This window comes from Puntigrus tetrazona, chromosome 16 (assembly GCF_018831695.1).
Source record: "Puntigrus tetrazona isolate hp1 chromosome 16, ASM1883169v1, whole genome shotgun sequence".
NCBI classification, from domain to species: Eukaryota; Metazoa; Chordata; class Actinopteri; order Cypriniformes; family Cyprinidae; genus Puntigrus; species Puntigrus tetrazona.
Window position 1 is genome coordinate 151,419 of NC_056714.1, and position 17,234 is coordinate 168,652.

Below are 17,234 nucleotides of genomic sequence, written 5' to 3' on the forward strand. Positions count from 1 at the left end.
CTTGAAAATTCCTTTTCACTGTTCCTTCCCTCATACATCAATCAAGTTATTTTCTTTGCATCAACAATTTTTAACTCTTTTCATCCTGTGTCTGTCTTAAAGTCATTCCCTCAAGCCATATCCAGTTTACTAAACACAACATTAAATCCCCACATAATAATAATTTCCCTTATATTTCCTTATACATTTTCGTAAAACATTTGTAATATCTCTTCTCTTTCTCTTTTGTTGGTACATGTATATTTTATGCAAAGTATTTTCCTATCTTCATATTCCATTTCAAACTAACCATACATTTCCAACTCCATCGTTATAAACAACATTACATATTTATCACCACTTTCTCTTATTAGTACTGCAACTCCTCTTCCAGTTCTATCATCACCATTATTATACAAGATATTCATTCATATTTTCCTTACTTCACTTATATGTACTTCTTTCCAGTTGGTTTTCTTGTAACATAATCACATCCTCATTTTACACATTTCCTTGACATTTCTGTTTTCCTTATATCCACTAACCCTCTAGCATTAAAACAACCATTCTTAAAACCATAGCTTTGCCCAACATGTAGTATACCTTTGTGAGAAGGGAAAAAGACAGTTCTTAAAGGCACATTTCATGACAACCATTTCTTCATTCCATCTCCTTTGAGTCCTTTGCGCCTCATTTTTATCCACATTTTGTTTTAACCAGTCTTTTTTAGCTACTTCAATGTTTGGCATTACCTTTATTGGTCTTCTCCTTTTACTTGATTTAGCTGAATTTTCCTCTTCCATTTCCTTTATCATTTCCATATTCTGTTCGTTGTCCTTTTGTTTGTTCTGCTCTGTCCGGTACACTTTTTGGTCTATAGTCCTGTCCATCACATATCTCTTTCTCTTCCTTTTGACATGTTTTGGTTCAATTCGTTTTTTCCTTTGTCCATTCCTTCAACTTTAATGTCATTATTTTTTTGTAGTTTCTCCTCTTCAGTCTATTTCTGTATCTCCTTCATGCACCATACCCGCTCCACCTGCTCCTCTTCATCCTCCTCATTCTCGATCCAGCAATTACATTTGTCTAAAACCTCTCGGCAATCAGGCACTTAACAGCATTGCAGTCCCTTGCAAAGTGGCCTCTCCCGTCACATTTGTAGCACCTGAACTCTGGACAGTCCTTTACCATGTGATCCAGGACTCATACACAGCCCGACAAGTTTTCACCTGGTGACTGTGTATCCACCGGAAATATTGTGGCCCTTCCGCTGTCTCCATTTTTGTGCTATGGCAATGAGACCACCTCTCTTAGGAACCTCACCTTTACCAAAGCGAAGTGCCATCCTCTATGTTAGTGCCGGATACACACTTCTTTTAATCAAAAGATAAAGGGAGTTACTCCCCATTGTTCTAATTTATTTAAAATATCCTCATCATCTATGTAAGCAGGAAGGTGCATGAAAGAAACAACATAGTCCCTGTTATGCAGTCTTTTAACCTCAAAGGTTATACCTTTAATGTCCAATCCATCCATTAGTATCTCAGTGTCCTCCTCTCCGCTCAAGTGTAATTTCATACTCATTTGATGGTTTTGGCCTAACAGCTAAAATCTTTCCTTCACCGATCTTCCCGTCACTGCTTTAATTATATCCACACCACTGTCATCGTTCACATTTTCCACATTTCCACAATCACCGTAGCCTCCTTTAAATATTTCTTTCGTTGACCCTGTTCTTCATGTTTTGATCCATTTCTTTCCAACTACGTAGTAGCTTATCCAGTCCATTGTCGTTTGCCGTATGTGTTCCTCCTCCCTTTCAGTGTCGATTTTGCCTTGTGTGTTCCTTGTGCCGTTCCAGTGTCGTTTGCCGTGCATGTTCCTCGTGCCATTGCATTGTCGTTTTGCCCTCGTGTTCCGCTAAATTGCCAATCAGTGTCATTTGCCCATTAATCCGTCCATTTAAGAAAAGAGGAAAAAGAAAAATAGAAAAGCGTAACCACCTCCAGCAAGCAAAAGCTGCTGTTGGGTGGATTTATAACTGAAAAAACAACAAAAACTAACAAAACTAAAGAAAAAAGCAAAATACAAACACAAAAAATTACACCAAAATGGAGGAAGTCTTCCTCTCTCCCTACTGCAGCCAACAAACTCCTATGTGCTCTCTAAGCGCCAACAGGGTGGTATGGCCGTAAGCTAAAGCTGCTGCAAAAAAGCCCTATTTTAAGGTGAGGCACACTAAGTGCCATTATACTAGATAAGTAATGAATGAAATACAAAAAAAAAAAATACTTCAAAATGAGCTACATTAAAGATAAGAGCATTAGTTAAGTAGTTAAAAACAGTCAAACTCTGTTTAAAGTACAGCTACTTTACAAAGGCAATTGAATTAAATAAGCAGTAAGGAAAGCAAAGGCTGAGTCAAACTTTGGCCACACTAAGAGGCCAGTGTATTAGATAAGTAGTGAAAAAACTCAAAAGCTTACAGCACCTGGTATTCCTAGGCAGTCTCACCCAAGTACTAACTAGGCCCAACTCTGCTTAGCTTCTGAGATCAGACAAGATCAGGCGTGAACAGGGTGGTATGGCCATAAGCAAAAGCTGCTGCAAAAGCCCTATTTTAAGGTGAGAGCACACTAAAGTGCCATTATGCTAGATAAGTAATGAATGAAATACAAAAAAAAAAATACTTCAAAATGAGCTACATTAAAGATAAGGCATTAGTTAAGTAGTTAAAAACAGTCAAACTCTGTTTAAAGAACAGCTACTTTAAAGGCAATTGAATTAAATAAGCAGTAAAGGAAAGCAAAGAGCTGGTCAAACTTTGGCCACACTAAGAGCCAGTGTATTAGATAAGTAGTGAAAAACTCAAAACTTACAGCACCTGGTATTCCTAGGCAGTCTCCCATCCAAGTACTAACTAGGCCCAACTCTGCTTAGCTTCTGAGATCAGGCGAGATCAGGCGTGAACAGGGTGGTATGGCCGTGCGAAAGCTGCTGCAAAAAGCCCCCTATTTTAAGGTGAGGCACACTAAGTGCCATTATACTAGATAAGTAATGAATGAAATACAAAAAAATACTTCAAAATGAGCTACATTAAAGATAAGAGCATTAGTTAAGTAGTTAAAAACAGTCAAACTCTGTTTAAAGTACAGCTACTTTAAAGGCAATTGTATTAAATAAGCAGTAAGGAAAGCAAAGAGCTGGTCAAACTTTTGGCCACACTAAGGGCCAGTGTATTAGATAAGTAGTGAAAAAACTCAAAAACTTACAGCACCTGGTATTCCTAGGCAGTCTACCATCAAGTACTAACTAGGCCCAACTCTGCTTAGCTTCTGAGATCAGGCGAGATCAGGCGTGAACAGGGTGGTATGGCCGTGCGAAAGCTGCTGCAAAAAGCCCCTATTTTTAAGGTGAGGCACACTAAGTGCCATTATACTAGATAAGTAATGAATGAAATACAAAAAAATACTTCAAAATGAGCTACAATAAAGATAAGAGCATTAGTTAAGTAGTTAAAAACAGTCAAACTCTGTTTAAAGAACAGCTACTTTAAAGGCAATTGAATTAAATAAGCAGTAAGGGAAAGCAAAAGAGCTGGTCAAACTTTGGCCACACTAAGGGCCAGTGTATTAGATAAGTAGTGGAAAAACTCAAAAACTTACAGCACCTGGTATTCCTAGGCAGTCTCCCAACCCAAGTACTAACTAGGCCACCTCTGCTTAGCTTCTGAGATCAGGCGTGAACATTTTTTTTTTTTTTTTTATTATGAAAAGATTTTCACATTTACAATAAGTACAAAATAAATATCTGCATTAAATTTTCCAGCAGCCTTTCTTTTACAATTTTTTGAAAAATTAAACACAAGTTCATTGAACTCTGTAACAGAAATAAACATACTTCCATCAACAAAATTCTTGCAAAAAATCCACATACATATCAGTTTTTATCATCCTTATATGTTGTTTTATCAAATTCTTAAAAATACACCATACATTTTTTCTTTTTTCCTCAAAGAAAGCCTTGTTTCTCCTCAAACTGCTGCATACCTTGCAAAACTTAACATAATGTTCAATAGCTGCACATTGCCTTTTACATTCTTTGCTTTCACCATACCGAACAAAAAAATATCTTACTCCACTCCTCATCCACAAAAGTAATCTTCTCCCAATTCTTTTTAACACATTTGCTTAATAATTCATGGTACTGTTCCAAACCTTGACATTCTACTTAAAAATGCATTAAGTTTTCGACTTCCTCCCCACACACATCACACTCTCTCGTAATACTTTTGTCAATCTGATGCAAAACCTCTTTTGTATATACTCTATTATGCCACAGGAAGAAGTCATTTTGTTCACAATCTATTGAATTATATCTCACGTCTCAGGTTCTTCCCACAACATTTCCGGCTCTATCTCTGGATATACTCTCCAGTTAAGCCATCTGAGCCTGGGCTCTTATTAGTGTTCAGACCAGAGATTTGCCTCATTGACTTCTTGCATAGAGATATCATTATCACAAAAAGTCCTGTCTATATTCGATAATCGAGCGCTAACTGTACTCAGTACCTTTCCCATACTCTCCAAATGCACCCCCTTCTTTTCCTAAATAACCCTTATAAAAAAGATTCAATGGCCTCCAAAATCCCCACAAAATCACTCACCTTCTTTCCTTCTCTATCTTCTAATTCAGTAATACAGTTTAACACATTTGCTTAATAATTCATGGTACTGTTCCAAACCTTGACATTTCTACGTAAAAATGCATTAAGTTTTCGACTTCCCTCCACACACATCACACTCTCTCGTAATACTTTTGTCAATCTGATGCAAAACCTACTTGTATATACTCTATTATGTCGCAGAAGAAGTCATTTTGTTCACAATCTATTGAATTATATCTCACGTCTAGAGTTCTTCCACAACATTTCAGCTCTATCTCTGGATATACACTCCTCCAATACACTTGACAGCAGGCCTTCTCACCTCTTTTTCCACCATAATCCTATAGAAACATTTTAAAGGAACCTTTGACAAATCTACTTTACAACCACTCTGTATAATATACATTTCAGGAAACTTGTAGTCTTTTGTTTTAATCTCTTGATCATCCATTAAAGCACTCCAGTCTCTTGGAATACTACTCTTAATCTTACTAAAAACATTAAGAATTTCACCTTTCCTCATATTTTAGTTTCTCTTCCAAAACCATGTCCAGGATTGCTTGTGCAGGCAAAAGCCTGGAACAACTTCATAAACATAATCCTTTATCTGATATAAACCGCTTTCATGAAACTTTTGTTTTCCAACATTTCGTCCCTTATCTGTTATCTTAGGATTCAAAAACACTGGCTGATTTAGTACTAACTCAGGCATGTTACATATAAGACACATGTGGCAAAAATTGAGCTCCATGCCTGAAAGACTTCTTTATAAAATTGTGGCACATCATTTATCATGGACTCCTTTAAACACATGAAAAGATTACTTTGACTACCAGCCCCAAACCTCTCCAAACAGTCCTTCATACAATATCTCCAACCATACACTTCTTTACTATATAAAACTTCTTAACAATTTTAAGTCTTAAAGCTTTCCTCCTCACATCCAAGTCTACCAACTTAGACCCCCCTCCTTATTATCTGCTATCAACACCCTTTTTGAGATCCTCACATTTTTCCCACCCCACAGGAAATCCATTACAATAGAGTTTGCCTCTTTTTAGGACCCACTCTGGCATATCTAACACGTTCAGGAATGGGCAAATCTTGACATTAACAAAACATTGACCACAGCCACTTTGCCTTTCAACGTGAGACCTCTTAATTTCCAATAGTTCACAGTTAGCCTTATCTTTTGAAGAACTATAGTCCAAGATACATCTCTCGCCTGTATTATCTTCCACACCTAAATTAACCCCAGTACTGTAATATAATCTTTAACTATTTTAAAGGGAATATCACAGTTCAATATTTATTTTCGCCAAACATCATAATTTCTGACTTTTCAGCATTTATTTTTGCCCCTGCAGCTCTACCATAAAGTATTCATATGCTCCATTATCCTCTTTATGCTGTCCATATCTCTCACAGTAAATGTAGTATCATCAGCATATTGGTGAATTTAACTGACCCCATCTCCTGCAAAATTGATGTGGGCTTCAGCTCCTATCCGATTTTTATTAATGTTGCAAAGGCTCAACAGATATACTGTATAGCAGAGCAGACAAAGGGCAACCCTGCCTTATAGACCTTAAAATACAGCAAAATCATCCGTTAACATACCGTTACACTTCACCACACTGTGTGCACTATTATACAGTAATCTTATCCATGCTCTAAATCTACTACCAAAACCAAAAAGTTTCCAAGAGTTTCCTCTAAAAATTGGTGCTCTACCCTATCAAAAGCTTTATTTAAATCCAAGCTTAACAGAATACCTCCTTCTTTCTTCATATAAAATATCACATCTCTAATTGTACTTATAACATCTGCAATATCCCTCCCAGGTATACTATAAGCCTGTGTTGGTGCAACAATACTCCCAACTACCTTTTTAAGCCTGTTTGCTAAAATTTTTCGCCAATACTTTATAATCTGTATTTAAGAGACTGATTGGTCTATAATTTTCTAACCTTAACCTACTCCTTTTATTTTTAAATAAAATGTAACACACCTGCCACCATTGTCCCAGGCACTTCCTGCTTTTCCTCCATATACTGGTACAGCTGTAACAGTATTGGCCTAGAACATCCTTGAAGACTCTATAAAACTCTACAGTTAGGCCATCTGAGCCTGGGCTCTTATTAGTGTTCAGACCAGAGATTGCCTCATTGACTTCTTGCATAGAGAATATCATTATCACAAAAAGTCCTGTCTATATTCGATAATCGAAAGCTAACTGTACTCAGTACCTTTCCCATACTCTCCAAATGCACCCTTCTTTCTAAATAACCCTTATATAAAAGATTCAACAGCCTCCAAAATCCCCACAAAATCACTCACCTTCTTTCCTTCTCTATCTTCTAATTCAGTAATACAGTTCCTGCTCTGCTTTTGCTTCTCCATGCCCAAAAAAAAAAAGATGTGCATTTCTCACCCTCTAAAGCATACTTCACCCTACTCCTTACAATAGCACCCTTGCCATCTATTAGTTTCAAATTTCTCTAAATCTGCTTTAATTTTTAAATAATTTGACAAATCATAATTAGGATCACTGTTTATTTGTTCCAGCTCAACAGAAATTTCATTTTGCAAATTTTTATATTTTCTCTTCTCCATACTATTCTTTTCCTTTGCAAACTCCATACTCAAAAACTTTATTTTTCTGCTTTAAACTCTCCCATCTTACACATATGTTTTCAGAATCTCGCTTCCCATCCATTCAGATCTTATACACTCATGAGACCTAGCTCTGTAATTTACATCATTCAATAAACTTGCATTCAAACACCACAGCCCCCACCTTTTTGCTGCATTCTTTGACCACTTGGAATTCCAGGACAGCATGGTCACTGAAAGCTGTGAACTTGTAAGTTATACTATTAATATACTGAACTATGTTCTGCCTTACCAGACACAAATCAATTCTGCTTTGTTTTAGACTATTGAGCACAACTTGCCTTCTTGAATACCCTCTTCTAACAGGATTTTCTAATCTCCAGAGATCCATAAGTTTACTCCATTCATTAGGTTTCTAAGTTCAGTCCTTGAAAGAGTCTGTTTTGTAACTCATGTCATTTGCAGCATCCAATCTACTACACAAACGTTAAAATCACCAACACAGATGCAGTTATCCGTACATAGCCCTCTTAATTGTTGGAAGAACTCCCTTCTATCCTTTTCAATGTTTGGAGCATACACATTAATCAACTTGAAAAACACAATTCTGAAATTCAAATTTTATGATTAGCACTCTTCCTTGATTATCAGCATAAACCCCCTTAACACTTTGTACTACATCACTTTTACACAAACAAGCCACTCCACAAGCCCTTCTACTGCCATGACTAACAAAAATGTGATGAGGCCAAATCCTTCTCACCTCTCTTAATTTACTGCTATCCCAGTTTGTTTCTTGAAACAATAAATGTCAGCCTTCACAGTTTTTAAAACCATTTCAAGTTTACACATGTTACCGAAGACCATTAGCATTTAGGGATGCAATTTTAATCATAGCAGCAGTAGGCGTGACTTTGAGATAAATAGATAAACCTCATTTCTTTTTCTTTATGCCTCCTTTCTCTCCCTTGTCAGTCAGCAATATTTTTTTCCTTACAAACAGTTGCATATTTTCACATACCCCCCCCTCATACAGATCATAGTCATCATCATCTTCATCATTGTCATCATCTTCATCATTATCATCATCATCCTCATCCTCATCCTCATCAACATCAACAACATCATTTACAGTTCCATCGGCTTGAGAGCAGTCTTAAACGAGGCTGATGACTGTGGTGACTCATCTGCAATAAACGTTTTAACCACACTCCTGTCCTTTTCTTTACTGCCCTCTAGATGCTGAGAGAGCCCTGATCTAGCACTCTGGAGAGAGGAGGTGCCTCGCTCCGCTTGAGCTGTGTGATCCTTCAGTCCTGGATTAAAGTCATCAAGGGTGTTCCCATTGTGTCTTGTTGCATGGGTCTACTCCCATCCTCATTTAATCCACTGGACAAGTTCGCACCCCACAACACATCACCATAATGTACATCACTCAGTTCTTTGCATTCTCTAGCGTAGTGTCCCTGTTTACCACACTTGTAGCAAGTAAATTCAGGGCAGTCTCTCAATACATGTCCAGGCTGAATACAAATACGACACACTTTCACTTGTCTGTTATGAATCACTCGAAAGTGTTCCGCACCTTCCAATGTTTCAAACTTTGTGGAGTATGGCAAAGATTGAACAGTATCAGTGAACTTAACTCTACAGAAGCGAGTCCCATCTGCAATGTCTGTTCCTGGCCATCTCCTCCTCTTGACTGAAGATGTTGCTTTGACACCCCAACCTTCCAGTTTCTCCAGAATTTCCTCATCAGTGACATACACGGAAGATTCATGAATGAAACAACAAGTTCATCATTGCTCAGATCTCTAACCAAAATTTGACAGTTTTGATTTTGAATCCATTAATCAGCCTTTCTTTCCCTTACTGTGGCTCATTGTAATCTCATATTTTTTATCTCCTTTGAATCGACATCCAATCACAGCCCCACAAACTTCATTAATTCCTCGAAGTAGCTCCATCATTGTGATTTTCTCATCTCCAACAATTTCCACAGTCAAAGTTAAGCTCTTTTCAAACACCTTTTCCTCCATCCTGTCACACTTGCCTCTGTCCTTTTCGGAAATCACCTCTGTTTGTGGCACTCCATTATGTCCTTCCATGTGCTCAATTCAATGGCCGACCACAACCTCAATGGTGAAGAAAAGAAAAACCAAACAAAACAAAACTCCTCCATGCAAGCAGCAGCCGCTACAGGGGGAAAAAAGACAACTGCAAAGACAAAAAAACTCAGAACTTTGCCAAAAAAAACCAAAACAACTATTTTCAAAGATGATCACCAAACAAAATTGCAGCTCAGAAGTCCAAACTCTCCTAGGACACGCCCATCAGGTGTGAACAGAGTGGTATGGCCGTAAGCGAAAGCTACTGCAAAAAGCCCCTATTTTAAGGTGAGGCACACTAAATTGCCATTATACTAGATAAGTAATGAATGAAATACAATAAAAATACTTCAAAATGAGGTACATTAAAGATAAGAGCATTAGTTAAGTAGTTAAAAACAATCAAACTCTGTTTAAAGTACAGCTACTTTAAAGGCAATTGAATTAAATAAGCAGTAAGGGAAAGCAAAAAGCTGCTCAAACTTTGGCCACACTAAGGGCCAGTGTATTAGATAAGTAGTGAAAAAACTCAAAAACTTACAGCACCTGGTATTCCTAGGCAGTCTCCCATCCAAGTACTAAGTAGGCCCAACCCTGCTTAGCTTCTGAGATCAGGCGTGAACAGGGTGGTATGGCCGTAAGTGAAAGCTGCTGCAAAAAGCCCCCTATTTTAAGGTGAGGCACACTAAGTGCCATTATACTAGCTAAGTAATGAATGAAATACAAAAAAAACTTCACAATGAGCTACAATAAAGATAAGGGCATTAGTTAAGTAGTTAAAAACAGTCAAACTCTGTTTAAAGAACAGCTACTTTAAAGGCAATTGAATTAAATAAGCAGTAAAGGAAATCAAAGAGCTGGTCAAACTTTGGCCACACTAAGGGCCAAAGCTGGTCAAACTTTGGCCACACTAAGGGCCAGTGTATTAGATAATTAGTGAAAAAACTCAAAAACTAACAGCACCTGGTATTCCTTGGCAGTCTCCCATCCAAGTACTAACTAGGCCCAACTCTGCTTAGCGTCTGAGATCAGACGAGATCAGGCATGAACAGGGAGGAATAGACATAAGCGAAAGCTGCTGCAAAAGCTCCCTATTTTAAGGTGAGGCACACTAAGTGCCATTATACTAGATAAGTAATGAATGAAATACAAAAAAATACTTCAAAATGAGCTACATTAAAGATAAGAGCATTAGTTAAGTAGTTAAAAACAGTCAAACTCTGTTTAAAGTACAGCTACTTTAAAGGCAATTGAATTAAAAAAGCAGTAAGGGAAAGCAAAGAGCTGGTCAAACTTTGGCCATACTAAGGGCCAGTGTATTAGATAAGTAGTGAAAAAACTCAAAAACTTACAGCACCTGGTATTCCTAGGCAGTCTCCCATCTTAGTATTAACTAGGCCCAACTCTGCTTAGCTTCTGAGATCTGAGATCAGGCGTGAACAGGGTGGTATGGCCGTGCGAAAGCTGCTGCAAAAAGCCCCTATTTTAAGGTGAGGCACACTAAGTGCCATTATAGTAGATAAGTAATGAATAAAATACAAAAAAATACTTCAAAATGAGCCACAATAAAGATAAGAGCATTAGTTAAGTAGTTAAAAAACAGTCAAACTCTGTTAAAGAACAGCTACTTTAAAGGCAATTGAATTAAATAAGCAGTAAAGGAAAGCAAAGAGCTGGTCAAACTTTGGCCACACTAAGGGCCAGTGTATTAGATAAGTAGTGAAAAACTCAAAAACTTACAGCACCTGGTATTCCTAGGGAGTCTCCCATCCAAGTACTAACTAGGCCCAACTCTGCTTAGCTTCTGAGATCAGACAAGATCAGGCGTGAACAGGGTGGTATGGCGTGTGAAGTGAAAGCTGCTGCAAAAAGCCCCTATTTTAAGGTGAGGCACACTAAAGTGCCATTATACTAGATAAGTAATGAATGAAATACAAAAAAATACTTCAAAATGAGGTACATTAAAGATAAGAGCATTAGTTAAGTAGTTAAAAACAGTCAAACTCTGTTTAAAGAACAGCTACTTTAAAGGCAATTGAATTAAATAAGCAGTAAGGGAAAGCAAAGAGCTGGTCAAACTTTGGCCACACTAAGGGCCAGTGTATTAGATAAGTAGTGAAAAAACTCAAAACTTACAGCACCTGGTTTTCCTAGGCAGTCTCCCATCCAAGTACTAACTAGGCCCAACTCTGCTTAGCTTCTGAGATCAGACGAGATCAGGCGTGAACAGGGTGGTATGGACGTAAGCGAAAGCTGCTGCAAAAAGCCCCCTATTTTAAGGTGAGGCACACTAAGTGCCATTATACTAGATAAGTAATGAATGAAATACAAAAAAATACTTCAAAATGAGCTACATTAAAGATAAGAGCATTAGTTAAGTAGTTAAAAACAGTCAAACTCTGTTTAAAGAACAGCTACTTTAAAGGCAATTGAATTAAATAAGCAGTAAGGGAAAGCAAAAAGCTGGTCAAACTTTGGCCACACTAAGGGCCAGTGTATTAGATAAGTAGTGAAAAAACTCAAAAACTTACAGCACCTGGTATTCCTAGGCAGTCTCCCATCCAAGTACTAACTAGGCCCAACTCTGCTTAGCTTCTGAGATCAGGCGAGATCAGGCGTGAACAGGGTGGTATGGCCGTGTAGAAAGCTGCTGCAAAAAGCCCCTATTTTAAGGTGAGGCACACTAAGTGCCATTATACTAGATAAGTAATGAATGAAATACAAAAAATACTTCAAAATGAGCTACATTAAAGATAAGAGCATTAGTTAAGTAGTTAAAAACAGTCAAACTCTGTTTAAAGAACAGCTACTTTAAAGGCAATTGAATTAAATAAGCAGTAAAGGAAAGCAAAGAGCTGGTCAAACTTTGGCCACACTTAGGGCCAGTGTATTAGATAAGTAGTGAAAAAACTCAAAAACTTACAGCACCTGGTATTCCTAGGCAGTCTCCCATCCAAGTACTAACTAGGCCCAACTCTGCTTAGCTTCTGAGATCAGACGAGATCAGGCGTGAACAGGGTGGTATGGCCGTAAGCGAAAGCTGCTGCAAAAGCCCCTATTTTAAGGTGAGGCACACTAAGTGCCATTATACTAGATAAGTAATGAATGAAATACAAAAAAATACTTCAAAATGAGCTACATTAAAGATAAGAGCATTAGTTAAGTAGTTAAAAACAGTCAAACTCTGTTTAAAGAACAGCTACTTTAAAGGCAATTGAATTAAATAAGCAGTAAGGGAAAGCAAAGAGCTGGTCAAACTTTGGCCACACTAAGGGCCAGTGTATTAGATAAGTAGTGAAAAAACTCAAAACTTACAGCACCTGGTATTCCTAGGCAGTCTCCCATCCAAGTACTAACTAGGCCCAACTCTGCTTAGCTTCTGAGATCAGACGAGATCAGGCGTGAACAGGGTGGTATGGCCGTAAGCAGAAAGCTGCTGCAAAAAGCCCCTATTTTAAGGTGAGGCACACTAAGTGCCATTATACTAGATAAGTAATGAATGAAATACAAAAAAATACTTCAAAATGAGCTACATTAAAGATAAGAGCATTAGTTAAGTAGTTAAAAACAGTCAAACTCTGTTTAAAGAACAGCTACTTTAAAGGCAATTGAATTAAATAAGCAGTAAAGGAAAGCAAAGAGCTGGTCAAACTTTGGCCACACTAAGGGCCAGTGTATTAGATAAGTAGTGAAAAACTCAAAACTTACAGCACCTGGTATTCCTAGGCAGTCTCCCATCCAAGTACTAACTAGGCCCAACTCTGCTTAGCTTCTGAGATCAGACAAGATCAGGCGTGAACAGGGTGGTATGGCCGTAAGCGAAAGCTGCTGCAAAAAGCCCCCTATTTTAAGGTGAGGCACACTAAGTGCCATTATACTAGATAAGTAATGAATGAAATACAAAAAATACTTCAAAATGAGCTACATTAAAGATAAGAGCATTAGTTAAGTAGTTAAAAACAGTCAAACTCTGTTTAAAGAACAGCTACTTTAAAGGCAATTGAATTAAATAAGCAGTAAGGGAAAGCAAAGAGCTGGTCAAACTTTGGCCACACTAAGGGCCAGTGTATTAGATAAGTAGTGAAAAACTCAAAACTTACAGCACCTGGTATTCCTAGGCAGTCTCCCATCCAAGTACTAACTAGGCCCAACTCTGCTTAGCTTCTGAGATCAGACAAGATCAGGCGTGAACAGGGTGGTATGGCCGTAAGCGAAAGCTGCTGCAAAAGCCCCTATTTTAAGGTGAGGCACACTAAGTGCCATTATACTAGATAAGTAATGAATGAAATACAAAAAAATACTTCAAAATGAGCTACATTAAAGATAAGAGCATTAGTTAAGTAGTTAAAAACAGTCAAACTCTGTTTAAAAAGAACAGCTACTTTAAAGGCAATTGAATTAAATAAGCAGTAAAGGAAAGCAAAGAGCTGGTCAAACTTTGGCCACACTTAGGGCCAGTGTATTAGATAAGTAGTGAAAAACTCAAAACTTACAGCACCTGGTATTCCTAGGCAGTCTCCCATCCAAGTACTAACTAGGCCCAACTCTGCTTAGCTTCTGAGATCAGACGAGATCAGGCGTGAACAGGGTGGTATGGCCGTAAGCGAAAGCTGCTGCAAAAAGCCCCCTATTTTAAGGTGAGGCACACTAAGTGCCATTATACTAGATAAGTAATGAATGAAATACAAAAAAATACTTCAAAATGAGCTACATTAAAGATAAGAGCATTAGTTAAGTAGTTAAAAACAGTCAAACTCTGTTTAAAGAACAGCTACTTTAAAGGCAATTGAATTAAATAAGCAGTAAAGGAAAGCAAAGAGCTGGTCAAACTTTGGCCACACTAAGGGCCAGTGTATTAGATAAGTAGTGAAAAAACTCAAAAACTTACAGCACCTGGTTTTCCTAGGCAGTCTCCCATCCAAGTACTAACTAGGCCCAACTCTGCTTAGCTTCTGAGATCAGAGGCGAGATCAGGCGTGAACAGGGTGGTATGGCCGTAGTGAAAGCTGCTGCAAAAAGCCCCTATTTTAAGGTGAGGCACACTAAGTGCCATTATACTAGATAAGTAATGAATGAAACAAAAAAATACTTCAAAATGAGCTACATTAAAGATAAGAGCATTAGTTAAGTAGTTAAAAACAGTCAAACTCTGTTTAAAGAACAGCTACTTTAAAGGCAATTGAATTAAATAAGCAGTAAGGGAAAGCAAAGAGCTGGTCAAACTTTGGCCACACTAAGGGCCAGTGTATTAGATAAGTAGTGAAAAAACTCAAAAACTTACAGCACCTGGTTTTCCTAGGCAGTCTCCCATCCAAGTACTAACTAAGCCCAACTCTGCTTAGCTTCTGAGATCAGACAAGATCAGGCGTGAACAGGGTGGTATGGCCGTGTGTAAAGCTGCTGCAAAAAGCCCCTATTTTAAGGTGAGGCACACTAAGTGCCATTATACTAGATAAGTAATGAATGAAATACAAAAAAATACTTCAAAATGAGCTACATTAAAGATAAGAGCATTAGTTAAGTAGTTAAAAACAGTCAAACTCTGTTTAAAGAACAGCTACTTTAAAGGCAATTGAATTAAATAAGCAGTAAAGGAAAGCAAAGAGCTGGTCAAACTTTGGCCACACTTAGGGCCAGTGTATTAGATAAGTAGTGAAAAAACTCAAAACTTACAGCACCTGGTATTCCTAGGCAGTCTCCCATCCAAGTACTAACTAGGCCCAACTCTGCTTAGCTTCTGAGATCAGACAAGATCAGGCGTGAACAGGGTGGTATGGCCGGCCGTGTTTAAAGCTGCTGCAAAAAGCCCCTATTTTAAGGTGAGGCACACTAAGTGCCATTATACTAGATAAGTAATGAATGAAATACAAAAAAATACTTCAAAATGAGGTACATTAAAGATAAGAGCATTAGTTAAGTAGTTAAAAACAGTCAAACTCTGTTTAAAGAACAGCTACTTTAAAGGCAATTGAATTAAATAAGCAGTAAGAGGAAAGCAAAGAGCTGGTCAAACTTTGGCCACACTAAGGGCCAGAGTATTAGATAAGTAGTGAAAAACTCAAAAACTTACAGCACCTGGTTTTCCTAGGCAGTCTCCCATCCAAGTACTAACTAGGCCCAACTCTGCTTAGCTTCTGAGATCAGACAAGATCAGGCGTGAACAGGGTGGTATGGGCGTAAGCGAAAGCTGCTGCAAAAAGCCCCTATTTTAAGGTGAGGCACACTAAAGTGCCATTATACTAGATAAGTAATGAATGAAATAAAAAAATACTTCAAAATGAGCTACATTAAAGATAAGAGCATTAGTTAAGTAGTTAAAAACAGTCAAACTCTGTTTAAAGAACAGCTACTTTAAAGGCAATTGAATTAAATAAGCAGTAAAGGAAAGCAAAGAGCTGGTCAAACTTTGGCCACACTTAGGGCCAGTGTATTAGATAAGTAGTGAAAAACTCAAAAAACTTACAGCACCTGGTATTCCTAGGCAGTCTCCCATCCAAGTACTAACTAGGCCCAACTCTGCTTAGCTTCTGAGATCAGGCGAGATCAGGCGTGAACAAGGTGGTATGGGCGTAAGCGAAAGCTGCTGCAAAAGCCCCTATTTTAAGGTGAGGCACACTAAGTGCCATTATACTAGATAAGTAATGAATGAAATACAAAAAAATATTTCAAAATGAGCTACATTAAAGATAAGAGCATTAGTTAAGTAGTTAAAAACAGTCAAACTCTGTTTAAAGAACAGCTACTTTAAAGGCAATTGAATTAAATAAGCAGTAAGGCAAAGCAAAGAGCTGGTCAAACTTTGGCCACACTAAGGGCCAGTGTATTAGATAAGTAGTGAAAGAACTCAAAAACTTACAGCACCTGGTATTCCTAGGCAGACTCCCATCCAAGTATTAACTAGGCCCAACTCTGCTTAGCTTCTGAGATCAGGCGTGAACATTTTTTTTTTTTTTTTTTTTTTTTTTTTTTTATTATAAAAGATTTTTCACATTTACAATAAGTACAAAATAAATATCTGCATTAAATTTTCCAGCAGCCTTTCTTTTACAATTTTTTGAAAAATTAAACACAAGTTCATTGAACTCTGTAACAGAAATAAACATACTTCCATCAACAAAATTCATTGCAAAAATCCACATACATATCAGTTTTTATCATCCTTATATGTGTGTTTTATCAAATTCTTAAAAATACACCATACATTTCTATTAGATTTTTTCCTCAAAGAAAGCCTTGGTTTCTCCTCAAACACACTGCATACCTTGCAAAACTTAACATAATGTTCAATAGCTGCACATTGCCTTTTACATTCTTTGCTTTCACCATACCAGAACAAAAATATCTTACTCCACTCCTCATCCACAAAAGTAATCTTCTCCCAATTCTTTTTAACACATTTGCTTAATAATTCATGGTACTGTTCCAAACCTTGACATTCTACTAAAAAATGCATTAAGTTTTCGACTTCCCTCCACAAGGCATCACACTCTCTCGTAATACTTTTGTCAATCTGATGCAAAACCTCTTTTGTATATACTCTATTATGCCGCAGGAAGAAGTCATTTTGTTCACAATCTATTGAATTATATCTCACGTCTAGGTTCTTCCACAACATTTCGGCTCTATCTCTGGATATACTCTCCAGTTAGGCCATCTGAGCCTGGGCTCTTATTAGTGTTCAGACCAGAGATTGCCTCATTGACTTCTTGCATAGAGATATCATTATCACAAAAAGTCCTGTCTATATCCGATGTCAGCGCTAACTGTACTCAGTACCTTTCCCATACTCTCCAAATGCACCCCTTCTTTCCTAAATAACCCCCTTATAAAAGATTCAACGGCCTCCAAAATCCCCACAAAATCAC

At 37.7% G+C, this 17,234-nt stretch overlaps 3 non-coding genes and 16 pseudogenes across 3 annotated transcripts; all 19 read right to left on the bottom strand.

The window, feature by feature from the left end:
- Positions 1–2,458: 2,458 nt before the first annotated feature.
- Positions 2,459–2,575, bottom strand: LOC122361287 (annotated as a pseudogene).
- Positions 2,576–2,851: 276 nt separating this feature from the next.
- LOC122361275 lies at positions 2,852–2,970 on the bottom strand (annotated as a pseudogene).
- Positions 2,971–3,244: 274 nt separating this feature from the next.
- LOC122361337 lies at positions 3,245–3,362 on the bottom strand (annotated as a pseudogene).
- Positions 3,363–9,903: 6,541 nt separating this feature from the next.
- On the bottom strand, positions 9,904–10,012 carry LOC122361295 (annotated as a pseudogene).
- Positions 10,013–10,320: 308 nt separating this feature from the next.
- On the bottom strand, positions 10,321–10,439 carry LOC122361341 (annotated as a pseudogene).
- Positions 10,440–10,714: 275 nt separating this feature from the next.
- On the bottom strand, positions 10,715–10,830 carry LOC122361334 (annotated as a pseudogene).
- A 272-nt stretch (positions 10,831–11,102) lies between these two features.
- LOC122361333 lies at positions 11,103–11,222 on the bottom strand (annotated as a pseudogene).
- Positions 11,223–11,498: 276 nt separating this feature from the next.
- Positions 11,499–11,617, bottom strand: LOC122361215 (annotated as a pseudogene).
- Positions 11,618–11,893: 276 nt separating this feature from the next.
- Positions 11,894–12,012, bottom strand: LOC122361293 (annotated as a pseudogene).
- Positions 12,013–12,285: 273 nt separating this feature from the next.
- Positions 12,286–12,404, bottom strand: LOC122361390. The gene has a single exon (XR_006252949.1). It is a non-coding gene; the product is annotated as a 5S ribosomal RNA (ribosomal RNA).
- A 273-nt stretch (positions 12,405–12,677) lies between these two features.
- LOC122361391 lies at positions 12,678–12,796 on the bottom strand. The gene has a single exon (XR_006252950.1). It is a non-coding gene; the product is annotated as a 5S ribosomal RNA (ribosomal RNA).
- Positions 12,797–13,070: 274 nt separating this feature from the next.
- On the bottom strand, positions 13,071–13,189 carry LOC122361199 (annotated as a pseudogene).
- A 273-nt stretch (positions 13,190–13,462) lies between these two features.
- LOC122361200 lies at positions 13,463–13,581 on the bottom strand (annotated as a pseudogene).
- A 274-nt stretch (positions 13,582–13,855) lies between these two features.
- LOC122361392 lies at positions 13,856–13,974 on the bottom strand. The gene has a single exon (XR_006252951.1). It is a non-coding gene; the product is annotated as a 5S ribosomal RNA (ribosomal RNA).
- A 276-nt stretch (positions 13,975–14,250) lies between these two features.
- LOC122361300 lies at positions 14,251–14,370 on the bottom strand (annotated as a pseudogene).
- A 273-nt stretch (positions 14,371–14,643) lies between these two features.
- On the bottom strand, positions 14,644–14,762 carry LOC122361277 (annotated as a pseudogene).
- A 273-nt stretch (positions 14,763–15,035) lies between these two features.
- On the bottom strand, positions 15,036–15,154 carry LOC122361301 (annotated as a pseudogene).
- Positions 15,155–15,432: 278 nt separating this feature from the next.
- LOC122361258 lies at positions 15,433–15,551 on the bottom strand (annotated as a pseudogene).
- A 274-nt stretch (positions 15,552–15,825) lies between these two features.
- On the bottom strand, positions 15,826–15,944 carry LOC122361264 (annotated as a pseudogene).
- Between the last annotated feature and the right edge of the window lie 1,290 nt (positions 15,945–17,234).